This window comes from Pseudopipra pipra, chromosome 2 (assembly GCF_036250125.1).
Source record: "Pseudopipra pipra isolate bDixPip1 chromosome 2, bDixPip1.hap1, whole genome shotgun sequence".
Lineage (NCBI taxonomy): Eukaryota > Metazoa > Chordata > Aves > Passeriformes > Pipridae > Pseudopipra > Pseudopipra pipra.
The window spans coordinates 71,305,727-71,324,387 of NC_087550.1; positions in this window are offsets into that span (position 1 = coordinate 71,305,727).

The following is an 18,661-nucleotide window of genomic DNA, read 5'->3' on the forward strand; positions in this document are numbered from 1 at the left end:
ACTGCATACAAAAATAGGGGTGGCTGTGAGAAATACTAGAAACATAATATTTTATTGTGTGTCTGAAACAGTGCGTTTCTTAGTTGTGTTTTCTTATTATATTTAAAATATGTTTTGAATATTGAAACAATCAAAACAAATATCTGCCTTTGTCCTCAATTGGCTTATAAAATTTCTATCAAAGGTAAATTATGCATCCAGTGTTCAAGTGGAAGGTGAAGTCTTCATGTAATCCTGACAAAATTCTGGAAGTCAAGAAAACAACCTTTTTTCCTTTTTCTTATTATTGTTTTTAATTAGAGACAGAATTAACATTAAAAACTAATAAAAAATCCCTATAATAAACTGAATACTTCCCTGAGGAATAATTCTTAACACCACTCGGGGGACTTTCTAAGTTGGCAGGGAGACTTACCTTCAGAGCAAACTTTCAGTTTCTGATCTGGTGCATTGTCTCCATTATAATGCTGTCCTAGATAAAATGACACTGACCAGTTTATAGACAGGTTTTTTTTGTTCATTGATGTTGTTAGCAAATTAAGTGAGTGAAAATACTTCAGTGTACAGTGAGTAATGAGAAATAGCTGGGGATCCTTTTCTGTACATGATATGGGGGGCATGAGGCAAATAGACCATGGATGAAAATGCATATACAAAGGAAACTTTCAACTTTGAATATATGGCAAGAAATAAGTATATATAACTTTATAGTTTGAAGATATATCCAGGTATTTCATACGCACATCCCTAGGAAACCTGTATTTATAAAACAATCTCCAAAACAGGTCTTCCCCAATGATAGACTGGTATTTTAAATGCTGGTACAGCAGGCAAAACTACTGACAGCTGATCACTCTTAGGAATGTCTGTCCCATATAGTAAGTCCAAGTTCAACACTGATGTCTGGAATATTGTCACATGCTCATTAATTTTCATAAGTAACGTGAATGTGGGTTTTAGAGGTGCTCTAGACAAATAACAGTGAAGTAAAAATGTTTGGTGGTAAAGTAAGGTTTTTCTCTCTTCTGCCTTCCCTGACAGTGCCTTCATCTCTCCACAGTTTTTGCACAAAAGCAGGAAAAGGTGGGGTGTTTTTTTCTAAAAAAGAATTAATTGAAGTCCATAGGTTTGTGAAAAACAGTTGCCAAAGGCAAGAGATATTTAAAAGCATGGTAAATAAAGCTTGCTGGAGATGTAAACTTACACAGTGCTATGAATCAATATGAGCTTATGCATGGAGCTTATGTAATGCTGGGAAGTGCGTGTGGGGGTGATAAAGAGGTAATTCCCATACGGCAATGTGCAGCGTAAAAGAAGCACTTGGGCTTAACACCTGGAAACTTCTCCAAAACATTAGTATTGGTGGCCTGAGGGCAGACATCATAAAATTCTCTTCTGTATGAGTTTCAGTTAAGAACTGATTCTACAGATGCCAATAGATATGGATGAAAAAATAACTATGAGAAAATAGTAGGCTAAAGAGCAGAAAAATAGATGCTGAGAGGTTGCATGCAAATGTCTCTAATACCTGTTGAGCTTTGGAGAGTAACAGTCCTCCTGAGTCCACAAGTGTGGGTGAATTCAGAACATCAATAGTTTGCTGCCTCTACCCAAGGCCAACAGTAAACATCAGCATCAATAATGGGGCTATGTAATTCAGAGCACACTCAAGAAGGTGATGGCTGCTGTATGCAGACAAATACTTCAGGATTACATATACACCTGATGAAAGAAGGACCTTCTTGAAGGGCTTTCAGAAAAAAACAACTTAGCAGCCATACGGTGACCCTCTGGTTCTGTGTAAACAACTGTGACTGGCCATCCAGCTATTGCTCCAAACAAGGGACAAATTAATTCCGAGTATGCATCTATGCATGCCTGAGTGTACTTTTGGGAAGGAGTATTTGAATGCATTGTACAGACAATTATCTGCTCTTAATAACAACAGCTTAATTAAAAGGTGTCCTAGTAAATATTGGTTGTAATTGGTGTCTCTCCTGATTTGATCCCCTTTGCAGGGAAAAGGGAATTTACAAGAAGAAATGAGGCTCTCATGCTTTTTGGAGAAAGAAAGATCAGGAGGTTGGCTTGGAGATTTTAAGGGTGGAACTGTGATTAGTACCTGTGAGAAAAATAGGGGAAAAGATGAAATGGAAGAGGAGGTAATAAAAAGGTTATGAAAGATAAAAATTATTGAACTGATTCAGTTGTCCAAGAAAAATATCTCATCCTGTCATCCACCCAGTCCACAGACCCTTATCAGAAGTAGAATGCTGAACATAACCTTGTTTCTATGAGATTGAAATCTACAGGAATAATAAGGAGAGAACTGAAGGAGACTGAGCTACTTGTCAAGTGTCCTGTACATACTCTTATCAGAAAGCTGCTACTTTATTTATTTATTTAAACAGAAAGATATGTAATCCCAGTTGAACTTTTAAACTAAGCATACCATATTTCTGGGTTCCATTTTATGGAGGCTAATACGTAAAATACTACAATTTAAAATAGATCAAAATGTAGCCCTAAAATGCATCATCTTGTCTATATTTTGAAAAGAATAAAACCTCTTCATGATTTTTTTCCTGCATTTAAAAAGCATAAAAATAATGAGTTTTGCTTTCAAGTACTTGTCCTCCCAATGTCATACAATGATGGAATGGAATTTGTATCAATCTTTTAGAAACAGAAATTTCACAGACTAGGTGGTGTAATACCTGGTAAAGGCCCATCATCTGGACTAGAGCAGAAATAACTGTGCTGTCACAAAGCACAGACTGTGATGATAATCACTTAGAGACAGAGTGTAAGAAACCTATAAAAGCTCAGAGAACATATTTTGAATTTTACTCTGTTCCAAAACAATGATAGATGGAAGGTTTTTATGTGCTTAGCAATTTCAAAGTAAAGCTCTCCAGCAGGCTTTAGACATTGCTGAACAAGAAAAGTGGCCAATACTTCATCTCTATACTGACTGAGGGATGGTGGCAAATGCCCTGTGGGGGGTAGTTGCAGCAATGGAATCAGATCGACTGGCAATGCAGATAAAAATCCATCTGGGCTACCACATTATGACAAGACATTGCTGCCTGGGTGGAGAACCTGGCTGTGAAGTTATGTCGTATAGATGCTCATGTACCTGAACCGGGCTACTGAAGACCACCAGAACAACAAACTGGTGGATCAGGATGCTAAGATTGAAGTGCCTCAGGTGGATCTGGACTGGCAACATAATGGTGAATTATTTCTAGCTCAGAAAGTCCAAAACACCTCAGGCCATCAAGGAAGACATACAACATACAGACATGCTTGTGATTCAAGGATGGAGTTGACCATGGACAAAATCACAAAGGCTATGCATGAATGTGAAATGTGCTGCAACTAAGCAAGTCAAGTGGTTAAGGTTTCTCAGACATTGAGGACGATGGCTGAAATACAAATATGGGGAGGTCTGTCAGATTGACTATACTGCACTCCCACAAACGTGCAAGAACCATGCGCTTACGACGGTGAAAGCAACCACTGGAAGCCTGCAAACATAAGCTGTGCTCCTTGCCACCACCTGTAATACTATCCTGGGCCTTGAAAAGCAAGTCTTACACTGACGTGGTAACCCAGAAAGAACTGAATCAGAAAAGGAAACTCATTTCTAAAGCAATCTCAGACATTTGGGACAAAGAACTTGGCACTCAGTGGGTATACCACATTCTTTATCATGTACCAACCTTCAGAAAAGTGGAATGACACAAGGTACTGCTAAAGACTACACTGAGAGCAATGGGTAGTGGGATCTTCAGACATTGGGATACACATTTAGCAAAAGTCATGTGGTTAGTCAACAAGAGAGAGCCTGCCAATCAGGCTATCCCTGTCCAATAAAAGCTTTACATACTGTAGAATAGGATAACACTCACGTAGTGCATGTTAAAAGAATGCTCGGGAGAATAGTCTTGTTTATTACTACCTCAGGCAAAGACAATGTAGGAGGATGGGGGAAGTCTGGTGTGTGCCTCAAGGGGATTTGATGTTGGGTGAGAATATCCAACGAATTGAATGTTCAGTTATGTTTATTGCTATCTAACTCTGTATAACTCCTATATGCCCATTACTGCACTGGCCACCTTGTGACACCTGTCTCTGCCACTCTGTATCTGGGGGTCTGAAACTGACTCCCTTTCGTGAAAAGATTCCAAATTAATGAAGAATGAACTTTGATGTAACCAGACAAGTGCGGCAGTGATGGAATTAGAACTGGTTTCAACATGCAGCAATCCAATACCTCACACCACCTTTCCTGTCCTGAAAGACTGTTATGACAGATGGAGCCCAAAGTCATGGACAAAATTAACTCAATATACACTGTATAGGTATATATAGGTATTTCCCATAAAATAAGGAAATGATGCCTGTGTGTATATATCAAAATATGGGAAATGTGATGGTGTATTAGAAAGCATGGGACCTCAACATAATGTAAATGGTATAGAATAAGATGTGAACACCATCCTGGCTTCAGCTGGGATAGAGTTAATTTTCATCCTAATATCTGATACAGTCCTGTGGTTTGGTTGAGGATGAGAATAATGTTGATAACATACTGATGTTTTAGTTGTTGCTAAATAGTGTTTACTCTAAGACATGGACTTCGCAGTTTCCCATGTTCTGTTGTTGAGGAGATGCGCAAGAAGCTGGGAGGAAGCACAGCTAGAACAACTGACTTGAATTGGCTAAAGGGGTATTCCATACCAGAGAATATCCTGTTCTTTCTATAAACTGGGGGAAGCTGGCTGAGATATGACCATCACTGCTCAGGGACAGGCTGGGCTGGGCATCAGTCAGCAGGTGGTGAGAAATTGTATTGTGCATCACTTACCTTTCCTGGATTTTATTCCCCTCTCCCTTTTTCCTTTTTATTACAATTGCTACTATTATTTTTATTATTTTTATTATTATTATATTTTGCTTTCAATTATTAAACTGTTCTTATATCATCGTATGGGGTCAATTTTTTCCTATTCTCCTCTCCATGCCATGGAATGGATGGGGGAGTAAGCAAGTATCTATATAGTACTTAGTTGCCAGCTGGGGTTAAACCATGACAGAAATACATGCTGTAAAATATTTGTTAGGGAACCTTTGTTTATAGACTTGCAATATGTATTAATGTAACTAATTTTCTCTCAGAATGCTAACATACTGTTTTATATAATTTCAAATATATTTTTATTTTTATTTTGTAAATTAATATGGTAGTTACATTGCAATTTGGAACTTGGGGAAATTATCCGTTAGTGTGTTTTGACCTGGATTTCTTTTTTTTGTCCAGTTTTTCAAGGTTCATGAGTATACTTAACCTGAGAAGCATAGTTTCTTTAGCAAATATTTGAAGTTAGAATTTTTTGTCTAATTCCACTTTAATAACTAGCAATTAAAGGATATATTTCAACATCTTTGCATCATTCCTAATTGAAGAAATGAGATTACAAAATGTGTAAGAAAACATTGCTGATGCAAATAGGCTTTCATTGTAGATAAAAACACTCTAGGAAAAGGTTTATAAATAACTGAACATCTGTCAAAGTATTTTAGTATTTATTGCATATGCTTTATTTCTTCAAGATTTTTAATACAGCCATGTTCTTTTCAAACAAACACCAACATTGTTAACATCATAGAAAACAGCATCTCATACACTATGACAGATTTTTCTGAAGGATTATGAGAGATAGAAAGGTATATATTTTATCCTTTTTATTTTTTCTTTTTTTTCCAGAATAATTGTAGAATGCTAACTGTTAATTGGCTTTGGCTAGCTGTTCTGAACTTTTTTTTCCTTCAGAATTTCCAATGTAGATTTTACTCCTGCTGACAGACATCTGCTCTGGGAAGGTTGCCATAACACTATTTAAAATAACAAAGACTAATTTATTGGTACAAATCAGAAGAAAATGCATCATATTAACTGGAATAACTTTACATTTTTAAAATTTACTTTATGGGGGAGAGACACCTGAAGGTCTCTGTTAATTACTTATCTGTAACAATGAAGAAACTGTTAATGCAAAGCTCTGAAAAGATCATTGTTGAGAAATCTGTCTAAAAAGTAGAAAATTTGCTTGCCAAAATATTTTGTTTCACCACTGTCCTCAGACTGAAGAGTAACAAAGTAGAATACTAACTCTTTTTGGCCAAATAAGCTAGGCTTTTACCATACAGCTCCCAGTACTGATAGGAGTAAAAAACCTTGTGTTTTCTCCATAGCTAAGAATAATAGCTATGGTTTACATCCTTAAAAACACTCTAAGTCATATATTATGTTCATAGGATGGTGATCTATTTAATTTCACTAAAGAAACACATTTCTTTGCTATATAACTAGTTTGAGAAGCAGTTTAGAAATTTATGGTAATTAGAGGTAGATTAAAACTAGGAAATCATTTAATTTTTAATAGTATAAGAAACATGAAAGCATTTCTAATAGATTAAAAGGTGGAAAATTCACCTCGGAATTTCATTGTATGGTTAAAATTTTTGAAAGTTTAATTTAAATTAATCAGGAAATATTTTGATTTCTCTCTGAAGATTTCAAGCATATATAATCAATTTTTCTTTCTATATTTTTTCTTTCCCTCTCCATTTATTGAACTTCAGATTTTGATATATGATATGTATCTTTATGCATATTAATTTTCTTTGTTGGTTGCGTAGAAGAGGAAAACCAACCAACCAACCTACCAAACCTCATCAACCAACTGAATGCAAAAAAAATACAATCTGTCAGAGTTATTGAACATAGAGAATAATCCTGACTAAGGCTCACATCAGTAGCAGAAGCTAAACACACATGTCATCAATTAAATGATGAGTCAATTAAACCCTGTATATTAAAGCTTATAGTGTCTTTAGCTTTGTGTTGGGAATGTTTAGTTTTCTAAGTCTAACACTAGTACTGTGTATATATGCATCTGTGTGTTAGATTTAGTACTACTATATCTGTTTATATTTATACACTATTTGGAATTGCTAATTTTCCTCTTTTATCTCACAGAATGAAACAGAATCTTTCCTTTGAACTAGAAGTGAATTAAATGTTCTTCCAAATTCCTGTTCTACCATATCATAGAGTTGAAACCTCTGGCAAATTCTCCATATAAATATAGTCATAAATAGCATACATTTTAAGTTAGATAATAATCATGTATCTAAGTATTTGCAAGTCAGATGTCTGAGAACAGGGACAGAAGAAAAAGCATGCTGAGTGAAGAAAACCCTAGAGGTCAAGAAATATAGTTGCTTTAAGGAAACCTAGGTGACCTCCTTGGGGCTTCATTTTCATTTTCTTCAAATTAAGCACTTCATGTCATGCTTTGAAAGAGAAACTAGGATTCATTTTTTTCTTTAAAACACTGCCAGTGGGAGATTGTTCATAGAATTTAATATTATATATATATATATATATTCCATGGTATTTAGCTGATGACTAGTGTATTTCTCATCTTAAATTATAACTCTTCATATATACTCTTTATGTCAGATGCTACTTTTGAAACATGAAAATGACTTAGTCATTATTTTGGAATCATTCACAAATTTGATATTTTTTCCTGATAACTTAAATATAGGATGCTCAGAAGTATTAGGTAAATATTTCAAATGCAGACACTGTGGTAGTAAGCTACATTTAGAGAAATAATTATATCCACTGGTCTCTCTTTGTTAATTTGATTAAATAATTTTATTTTAGTAATATGTTAATTTAAAGAAAAAGGAAAAGAAATCCTCCCTGTTGCCCAGATATACATCCTTTAAACAAACCTCCTTTTTTTTTTTTTTAAGGTTATGTTCAATCAGATAAAAACTGGAGTAAATTTGAGTAGCTTAAAAATTTCTAGTGTTACTGCTAAAGCAGATAACAAAAAATTCTGGCAGGTTTTTGCCCAATCCTTAATTTTAAACTTCTGAAAGTTTTCTGCTAAAAAAGCATATGATTTTTAAAATGGAAATGAGAAACTGTACTTTTCCATCCATACGAGTATGTCTGCACGATTTGGTACGAAAATCAGTATATGCATCTACTAAAAAATTCATAGTTAAATCCAGCAAAATGAGATGTATTCTTTGAAATTGTCTAATTTTCGAGCATACATATATTTATTTTGTTATACATTTTGCAGTGAATTTTTGACGAATAAGTGTCTCAGCTAACAAATCCCAGTCAGCTTCAGTACAGTTTATTACTAGGAATGTTCAATCCTCTTTAGGTTTTATACACTGATTTGGTCATTTGACAGTAATTACAAAACTACTTTCTTGCATATGAATTGTAGTCTAATTAAACTAGTCTGCAGGCAGCTACAGAAATGATGCTGGTTAAGCAGCATTTTCTACATTCCCAACTGCTACTATGTACTTTTTGCTTTTGCTGATCTCATGCATTTTTTGCCAAGTTAAGCTACCGAGGCAATGCTGTAGGGGAACTTTTCATTGAAAATACATCGTTCCTAGGTCTCTTTTGGAAATTAACAAAGGAGCTGGTTGTCCAAATGAGATAATATGTCAGTTAATTTGTTTTATTGGTTACAGATGTTATTGATTACAGAACAAATGTGAATTTTCAATTAAAAGGTAATACATTTTGGAGATCTTTAATGCTTTGCTTTGCATTTTGATCCTGTAAACCATTAAGCATAAAATCCCCTCAACATATTCAGCTGTTTGTCTCTCTAGAGGTCTTTGTTTGGAGACAGGTTACTTGCTGTGGAACATATGTTCTGAAGTCAGTAACTAAAGATTAATATAATACTAGGAAATTACATCATTCTTTAACACACTTTTGGAATATATAGTAGTGAAATGTAAGTTAAAATGACATCCTCAATATATCATTAGTAGGCATAATTATTGTGTGGCATACCTCTGAAGATTTTTCAACCATTTTTAAGGAAATTTACAAAAGCATAATTGGTAGATAGGTTCAGTTTGTAAAGCTGGGCTGTATCGTCAAGATCTTAGTCAGAAGGCTGAAGGTAGTAATTCCTCCTCTGTATCCAACATGTCTTCACATCTTCTAAATGAGCTGAACATGATCATGTTTAGATGGATCTGATCATTAGGACCTCTTCTGAAATGGTTGCTTCCCTTTGTCTGTAGACACATTTTACTGTTTACAATAATCTTGATGTTGATTAACAGTGCACTGGTAATTCAGAATGATATGTGCATATATGAAGAACAATTTATTTTCTGAAGTTTCTGCTCACACAGATTCACTCACTCATGGAGCAACATGCTCCATGCAAACAGATTTTTTTTCTTTCATCTGCAAATGTACATTATTTATGATATGAAAAAAAGTATTTTTAGTTTATTTTTATTACAAGTCTTTATACTTGTTTTATTTAGTCATACTGAAAGTAAATATAAAGGTTCTTTGAGATGAAAGCATAGATTTCTTTCTGCTTTGTTGCTGTCTTTTCCAGTTGCTGGCTTCTCCCTTGAATCCTATTAAGGCCATATTTTCAAATGGCATTAATGTATTTGGACCAATCAGTATCAGCTGACTTTACAAGCCTCACAAAAATTATAGTTACAGTTTGTCTCTCTGGTACAAGAGGACAGTAAATGCTGTAGGTGTCAGATTGGCACTTCCTGAACACAGTTTTCATTCTTCTTGTTATAGGTTCACTGGCAATAATCATCTGTCTTCAATGAATACTGGAAAAGATCTTTGAAGCCTGTCCTGTGTGCTGTGCGGAATGGAGCACAGGAGACATATTTCAGTTCTGCTGAAATTTGGTCCTGCAGAAATAATTTCTAGTTTCCATTTGGGGAACATGACAGATAATTCTTAGTCTTCAAAAGAACTTTTTTTTTGTGATATTTGTTCGTTTGTTTCCCTTACATTGTTTTATTTTTGGTTTGGTTTGGTCTTACTGTGTTTGGGTTTTTTGGAGAGAATGATGGTTGCCTCTGGCAGTAAATCCAGAGGGATCCAGAGTTGCCCATACTCTCTCTTCTTTGGCCTTTTGAGGATGTTCCCCTGCTTGCTTAATTTTACTCCATAGCCTAATGCTGCATCTTGAATGTGGTTGACTAAGGTTTCCTCTGACTCACTGTTCTTTTCCCTCTTATAAACAGCTTGCTTTTGACACAGCAAAAAAAAAATAAAAAAAAAAACCAAACCAAAACAACAAAAAAAACCCCCTTCCAGATTCAGAAAGTATAAACGTACTAAAAAAAAGGGGGGGGTTGCACCTATCTTCAGCACAATAATAAAGACATCTACCTAGAAAGATATGTCCCTTTTCTTTCATATTGCTCTTTGCTGCACTTATTTTCCCTGATTTTGATCTTTCTTGTCAAGCTTTTTCTTTCAGTATTTTTCCACATAATGTTATAAGTGTAACAAGTCTTGTCAGTGTGAATATTCAAGGTGTAGCTGTATAATTTGTTAAATTAAATTTGGTGTGCTTTATCGGCTGAGCTACATCACCAGATCAACATTTCTAATGCTTCCTTCAATAGTCATGAAGTGTGAATAGTCATATACAGTGTGAATTCAGTTGCTCATATTGACAACTTAACTGCATATCTTACTGAAACAGTTGCTTCCTTTGATCTGGTTCAGTACTGCGGTATTCAGGTTTTTAAATACACTACCTGTCAATCATGCTGCATGATTAGGTTAATACCTGAATTTGTTAGTGTTTTAAATCATTTTAGCTGCTGCACAGCATGCATAGCAGCCCGTTGGACATGCGTCACATCAGTGATACCCCTGGGATTAGGGTGAATACTATAACAATTGGTTTCCCTAACTGAAGAGGAATATTTGTATTTCCTCACAGATTTCTTAAATTGCTTTTCCTCACATGTCCCTTTTTTTGCTTATTTTTGGGGAGGAGGTGTTTGACCTAACTTCCTCTTTGCTTTTTACCACATATAAATATAGGTGATGCAAATCTAGCAGTACAAATTTTGTTACACTTAAAACATTTAATTTCTATATTAGCTAAAAAATCTGGTGAAACTTCATCTGGATTAATTTCTTTTCCCTTTTGAAGCATCCTCTTGTGTCAGTTTTGTCCGCTACTGTCCTTGTCTGAACCACACAGCCATAATATTGCATTACATGCTTGGTTCTGTCAAATTATGCTTGATTTGTAAGCAAAATTATCTTATAGAGTATTAAAAGTATTTAAGTAGTTTTTCTGGTGAAATACGCTCTACAAATATGATATTATATGTACATAAAAATCACAATATTTTGAGATGCTGTCAACCAGTACCCCCAAGCCCCTCTCTGCAGGGCTGCTTTCCAGCCACTCCTCTCCTAATTTGTACTTATCCTGGTATTACTCTGTCCTAGGTGCAGACTCCAGCATTCGGACTTTTAAAATTTCATCCCAATAATCATAGCCCAATTCTTGAACCTATCTAGATTCCTCTGCAATGTCTCAACCCTCAAGAAAGTCAACAATACTTTTCCAGTTTAGTATCAGCAGCAAACTTGCTAATGGTGCATTTGACCCCTGGATCCAGATCACTGATAACATTATTGAACAGAACTGGCCCTAGAATTGAACCTTGAGGAAGAGAAATGCAACACTGCAAATATACTGCTAATAAGTGCATATTAAAATTGCATACATAGTTTCAAGGTAACAACAGTGATAGAATGAGAAAAAAAAACCCCACAACAGAATGCAGGGACATTAAGATATTAGTACTAGAAAGGGAAAATGCAAGTGGAACAAGATGCTAAATAGCTCACTGGAATATGAAATATACCATACTGTTTGCTTTATAATATCTATATAATACATGCATTTTTCATTCCTTTAAAATTCATAATCTTCAGCAAACTTCCCAGTGCGTGTGTAAATCCCTTAGTAAAAGGTAGACTCTTTTAACCCTTAGGAAATTCTGAATACCTATTGCCACATGCCTCATATGTCAAGTAATCCAACTGCTCCAGGAATTTGCTTCAAGAAACAAAATTTGGAAAACAGAAAAAATTAGAATTATATTTCTACGAATTATGCACCTTCTTTAGGAATGTATTGCACCTAAGTATTCTTCTAATTGTTTAGCATTTCTATCAAGATTTTATCTTTTATATTTAAAGTAACATGATGTTCTTAATTCTTGGTTTCCTTAAGATTTTGTGTTAAAATTTTCTTTTTACTAGTACTCTTTTTTTTTTTTTTTTTTTTTAGTTTCCCAAATAAAATTGCAAATGTAAACTTATTTTGAGGACAAGTCCATCACATTTTAATTTCAGGTTCCATTCATAGTATGCAGGACTGGGAACAGTCACTGTTAGATAATGCTTAAGGGCTGAAATGTGATTTTTTTCACAAAATTTTCTCAGTGAAAATAATGACTATAACTCAAAACTTAATTGATTTTCTTTTTTGTAATCCATATGGATCTGATTAGAAATTAAAATTAGTTCTCAAATATTTCCTAATACTCAAATATTTCCTAATACGAGTGTATATGTGCAAACTAATCAGTACTTCAAATATATAATTAAGTAAAAGGCTGCAAATGGATTACTGTAGATCAAGGCAACAGTTTGATAAATTTTTCTTTGTGTGTAACAATATTGACACACAATGTGTTTCTCTTTTATCTTTTGATGTCTCTCTCTTTCATTTTTGTGATTTATCATAATAAATGTGATGAATGTACACGGAAATTTTGAAATTAATGAGAAACTTCCTTGATATTGAGAACGGTAAATTATGTGTATAAACAAAGTATATTACTCCTTTATTAATACTAGAACATACAATGACAACTAATATTTTAAAAGTGTAATTCACAAAAGACTAGCAAAAATAAGTTTATTATTCTAAAAAAAAACTGGTACAAAGGTAATGGATACCCTCTTTTCATACAGAAAAAAAAACCAGAGCACATATAAGAAAAGAAAACAAGATAAAGGAAGCACATTACCAAATGGGCAGAAAGAATGTTTGTACTCTTTTACTTGCCAATGATTGTACTCTTTTACTCTTTCTTCGCTCCTAGGAATGCTATTTTCATTACCTGAGGGCACAGACATCTCCATAAAATGGAGAATTAAATTATGGCTCTATTGTCAGAAATGCAGTGCTCCTAAAGTTCCTCTAAAAGAAGCAACATATATAGGGGTTTTTTCATCTTTGGCAAGCATACAGAGTAAAAAACCTCCAGATGAAACAGTCAGAATCTATTAAAGTTGCCAAAAAAAACCCCACAAAAACCCACCCAAACCAAACCAACCAACCAACCAAACAAAAAATGCCCACAAAACCAGAAAGCAGGACCTTTGAACAGAAACGTAAGAAAGTCAAAGGCCAAGGGGGAAATAAAGGGAAATAAAGGAAAAGAAAGGAAAATATATACTCTTTAGATATTCATAATATAATGCTTCCTAACCCTTTCAGCAATGGAAGAGTTTGCTCTCTACTGCAGAGTAATTTGGAGTGAGAAGGAGAAATATAAAAATGTAAAACTATACTAGGACAGTAAAACTATACTGGTTTTGTCTGGGATAAAGTTAGTCTTCTTCATAGTAGCTTGTATTGTTCTATGTTTCATATCTGTAACAAAATCAGTGCTAAAAAAAGGATATTTCAGTTGTTGCTGAGCAGTGTCTGCACAGTGTTAAGGCCTTTTCTGCTCCTCACCCCATCCCACCAGTGAGTAGGTTGGGAGTGAGCAAGAAATTGGGAAGGGGCACAGATGGGACAACTGACCCCAACTGACCAAAGGGATGTCTCATACCATATGGCATCATGCTTTTGTCTTCCCAAGTAACAAGTGATGGAGCCCTGTTTCCCCAGTAGATGACAGGAGTATGAATGGATAATGGAGAAACACTAGGAGTTATATCAGCATTAATTCCTACAGCCTCCATTACCCTACACATTTACTTATTACTAGTGGAACAAGTTTCTTTCTTATTATATGACAGTAAAAACATGAAAAGGAATAAAAAATTGAAAGCCAAAACTATCTGCCATTTTTAAGTACGGAACTGCAACGACAACCCTTTATGTTATTGATTCTGAACTTTCTCTGTTTCAGCTGTTCCACTTAATGTGAATAAGTGAATAAGCACAAGTTAAAAAACACATCGATTCCATATGAAATTACATGATCCAGATAATACAAATGGTCTTTTAATGAGAAAAGTTATCAGCACACCATGTCATACTGCTCTGACAACAACCATAGTTCTTCATGCTCTTTATGATCCAGTTCAAACAGACCACTTCAGTTACCAACGATCGTGTTACAAAACACAAATATTACTGTTGCCTCCTATATTTTGTCCCAGGCAAGGTTAGGGACCCATGTAACTGATCATCACAATTAATTACTCAAATTATTGCAATTTCAGAAAATTTCGTGTTATTCATATTTAGGAGTATCAAGACTGATAAAAATATATATTGTAGCTATATTACAGAATTTATATGCTAGCATATTCCAAATGGTGTATGGAAGAAAAATTTGTTGTATCCCTAATTACTTCTGATTTTTAGGCACAGGTTTTAGGCACAGGTTTTAGGCACAGGTAGGTTCTACAGTAATAATTTTGCAGGGTCAAACCAAAAGGGGATAGCGAAGATCTTGTGAACCATTTTGCAATGTAGTTGTTGAAAATGAGAATCTCAGACTTCCATATAATTTTTTATTAAAGACAAATGCAGATGGTGTTTTTACTTTTGAATCTCCTTTCCATCTGTGGCCTGAATGCATGCAAATAACTGAGCTAATTTCAGATATGAGGATTCTGTTCAAGTGTAAAATCTCAACTAGCCTCCTTTCAGTGAAAATGGAACTTTTTATGACTGAATTTGCCCAGACAATTGCTCTTTCATTAAAACAGTTTGAATCCAAAGACTATGAATTCCATTTACCAGATGGAAGAAGTATTGCTTTAAAATTACTTCATGAAGAGAGAACTTTGTCCTAGAAAGAATTTCACCGTAACACATTTAATGTTTGTTCATGACAATCATCCTGTCTGAAAATGTTTTATTTACCCTTATCAAATTCAATTATTGACAATAATCTTAGGAAAAATGGTGCCTGTGTGAAGGAGAGGATACCTGAAGTAATAACTTGCAGTGGATTATTAAACTACAGGCAATGTTAGGTTTGACTTTCATCATAATATTCAGTGGAAAAGCAAAATATATCTGTCTTCACACATCATTGGAACATCATATGTTTTTAATTCCAAAAAATACCCCAAAGATCAGAAGACTCTACAGGAGAAGAGACATTTTTGTGCTTCCCTAAGAAATATCTAATTACTGAACTAGTAGATAATGTATTCAATTAATTTTTTTACTCTACTACTGGATAATTTCCCATTTATCTATTTACTTTCATGTAGCAAATGCTTATAGACTAGACTAGTAAAAGTATGTAAGAGACTAAATCTTCTATCATGCTAAAATATAGCAGTGTTTGCAATAAGCAGAGTAGAGATGGAAAATATTTTTACTCCATTATGGGGAAACCAGAAGGCAGTGTAGTCACAACCTAGTGGCTAACACACTTACCAATTTAAGTCACACTAATTCTTAACACAGAGGTATGCATAGAAATTCTGCATAACTTAATAAAAGCTAATAAATAGTATTATTTTAATATATATTTAAATATGTTGTAAATGTATTTATTGTGTATTATATGCACAATACATAAAAACATACATTTATATTTACATAAATTGTTCATTTAGTATAGAAGCAATTATTTTTTCCCTGAAGGAAAAAAAATCTGTATTTGCAAAAGTGTCTTCTAAGTAATTGTCCATTATATTCTGAAAGTGCATAAGTTACCAGCACACTTTATTTAGGTTTTTATTTTGGGCATAGTTTCTGAACAAACTAGAATGTACTAGTTGCAATTTGAAAAATTGCATTTTGATAAGCCTTTAGCTTCTTCTGCTTATTCCTTATCTTTCCATTCTCTTTCCATTCAATTGATAGTATGTTTTTGACACTTTCAGTTTGAGCTCTCCCTTATGTTATAGCACCACTGCTATACTATCCATTTTAGAGATAGTTTAACTGATGATGTAAAAATCTTCTAAACAGGCATCTTTGCCCATCGTTTGGATATTGCAAGAATAATTATTTTTTCATCTTTACATTGTAAGAATTTTTAATTGAATGAACTATAAAGTCTATTTTCAGTTCAAAATTGCCTTAACTTTTAGATAGAATATGAGTTACAAACCAGGAAATTCTGTGGATACTGGAGTCTGATGTGGGACCTCAGCATATGAAATGTATAAGTCACTGATAATGCTTTCATAGATCTCCATTATCTATAGGATGGAGTCACTGATAATGCTCTCATAGATCTCCATTATCTATAGGATAGCTTCACATATGGGTAGAGGGGAAAATAAAAAGTAATTCCCCAAAAAGCTCACCACCAGTAAAACAATGGTTTCAGTAAGGTTTTGTCAATCAATGCAATTATACACACAAATGGCAAAAGAAATGTAAACGACAGTGTTACTGTTTTGGATGACAACATCGTACAGTAATAGGCTAAAACCAGCAAAAGAATCTTGTGGACACATGTAACTGTGGCCCTTAATCAAATCTTCCAGATGGATAAAGCTGTATGTCATAAACTGCACGAAGAACAGAATTTTCTCATCTTTTTCAAGGTCTATTATTTGACCCAATTAACTTAAAAGTTTAACATTTTATAGCAGTGCTATAGTTCCATATTCAATTCATATTCAATAGACTAAAAATACGGAATATTTTTAATTCAGCTGTTCAGCTGTTTTCAACAATGCATTATGTTTTCTTACATTGCATTGACTTGTACTGCTTACTTAACTAAAAAAATTTGCAAAACCACACATAAGGTTCTCAGTTTCCTCAGTACAAACTTGTTTTGATTTCAGTAATCTGTTAAATACAGCCTGTAAAAGTTAAAGTGCACAAAATGTTTACAGACATGCCTGACAACGTGAAACAGTCAAGAGTTACAGATTTAAGTTTCTCAGATGGTATTGTTGTGGTAACACAGTGTTTATGGCAATACAGTGCTTATTACATCACATACAAAATTAAAAGTCTTTAATAAGTACACTTTATGAATTGTTAAATTAGAAGACAATCTTTTATCTTCCATTTATCTGCAAACTAACAGTGTCTTTATAAATCTTCCTTTTTATTTTTTCTGAGTTAAAGTTTATATCAATATAATGCTATTTGATTTATTGTGACAAAGAGCCTTTTGTCTACCATTTTACAGAATGACATCTTTGTTCCACCCACAAAAATTCAGTGAAGCACAAAACAAAAGAAAAGCCCAAACCCAAAGAAAACAAAAGCAGCCAAACCAAAACCCTTAATCAGACAATACAGACAACATGTAAAAATCAGACAAGATGTGCCATCATGGAAATTATTGAAATAAATAATAAATTATCTTTCTTTAGCATTTATGTTTTCTGTCTCTCACCTCTTCCTCCAGTCCCTCATCATTGTTTGCATGAAAACTAAGCTTGGAGGAGGTTACCCATGGAGATTGTTCCATCTCTGCCCTTGAGGGTTTTCAAGATCAGGCTCAATGTAGATCTGAGCAACTGTTTCTGGCCTCAGAGCTCCTCCTGCTTTGTGCAGGATCTTGGACTATAGACCTCCTGAATACATTCTTACTCAAGTGAATCTCTTGTTTCAGAGTTCCGTAATTCTACAAGTTCATGAATGCCTCAATCTCATCTCAGTCTGTGGTGAGAATTTGAAGGAGCATATGTCTTGAAACTCTCCTCCCTTTCTCTGAACCCCTTTCACTTACCATTTTGCCAGTAAGGGAGGACTTGAACGGTTGCTTATAGAATAGTGCCAAGATGGAGAACTTAATATCAGGGATTTGCCCAGGCCCATCTTTAAAAGGGCCAAACTGAATCGTACTTCTTAGTTCCAAATACAGTATCTTTCCAGGTAAGCTCTTCTGCATGTGTGGAAACCAGTGCACACAAGGTTGTTATACAGTCAGACTATTAGAAATTCTGCTTCTGTGCCAGTTTATGGAGGTTTTTTTCTGTGAATTATTCTAGCAGTTTGTACTTAGAAAAGAAAAGGAAAATGGAAAAGATTATCCCAATTGCCAAAGAATATTGTGAAAATCAAGTATTATCAGGTATTTTATTATGTCAGCACCCAACAGAAATCAAACTGTGGAGGGGTCATTGGCTTAGCACCTCTAATTTGCTCATATACCATAGAAGATTGAACACTTCTTTTGCCAAAATTTCAGTAATTCCAGATTGCTGGACAGCTGTCAATACACAAGGTACCGTCAGATAACACTGTGGGTAGACCAGTGGGAGATTATTTACTTGATGTAAATGCCTTGCCAAAGTTCAATTATAACCTTTAGCTACTTGGGGAGCATCTTCTGGCTCTCAGTTTGCTAAGCTAATGCAATAGGCACTGTGAGTTTATTAGCTGAACACCTTAAACTTTCTGTTCATGTCAAGAGGAGCCTTTTGTCAGGATTCTGAATAAGTATCAATGATTTGTGATCTTAATAGTTCAGTCTATCTAGTATTCCCAGTTAACTGTCAAGGGAGAGTCCTGTGTTATGACACAGACAGAGCTTAGGGTACTTTCTGACT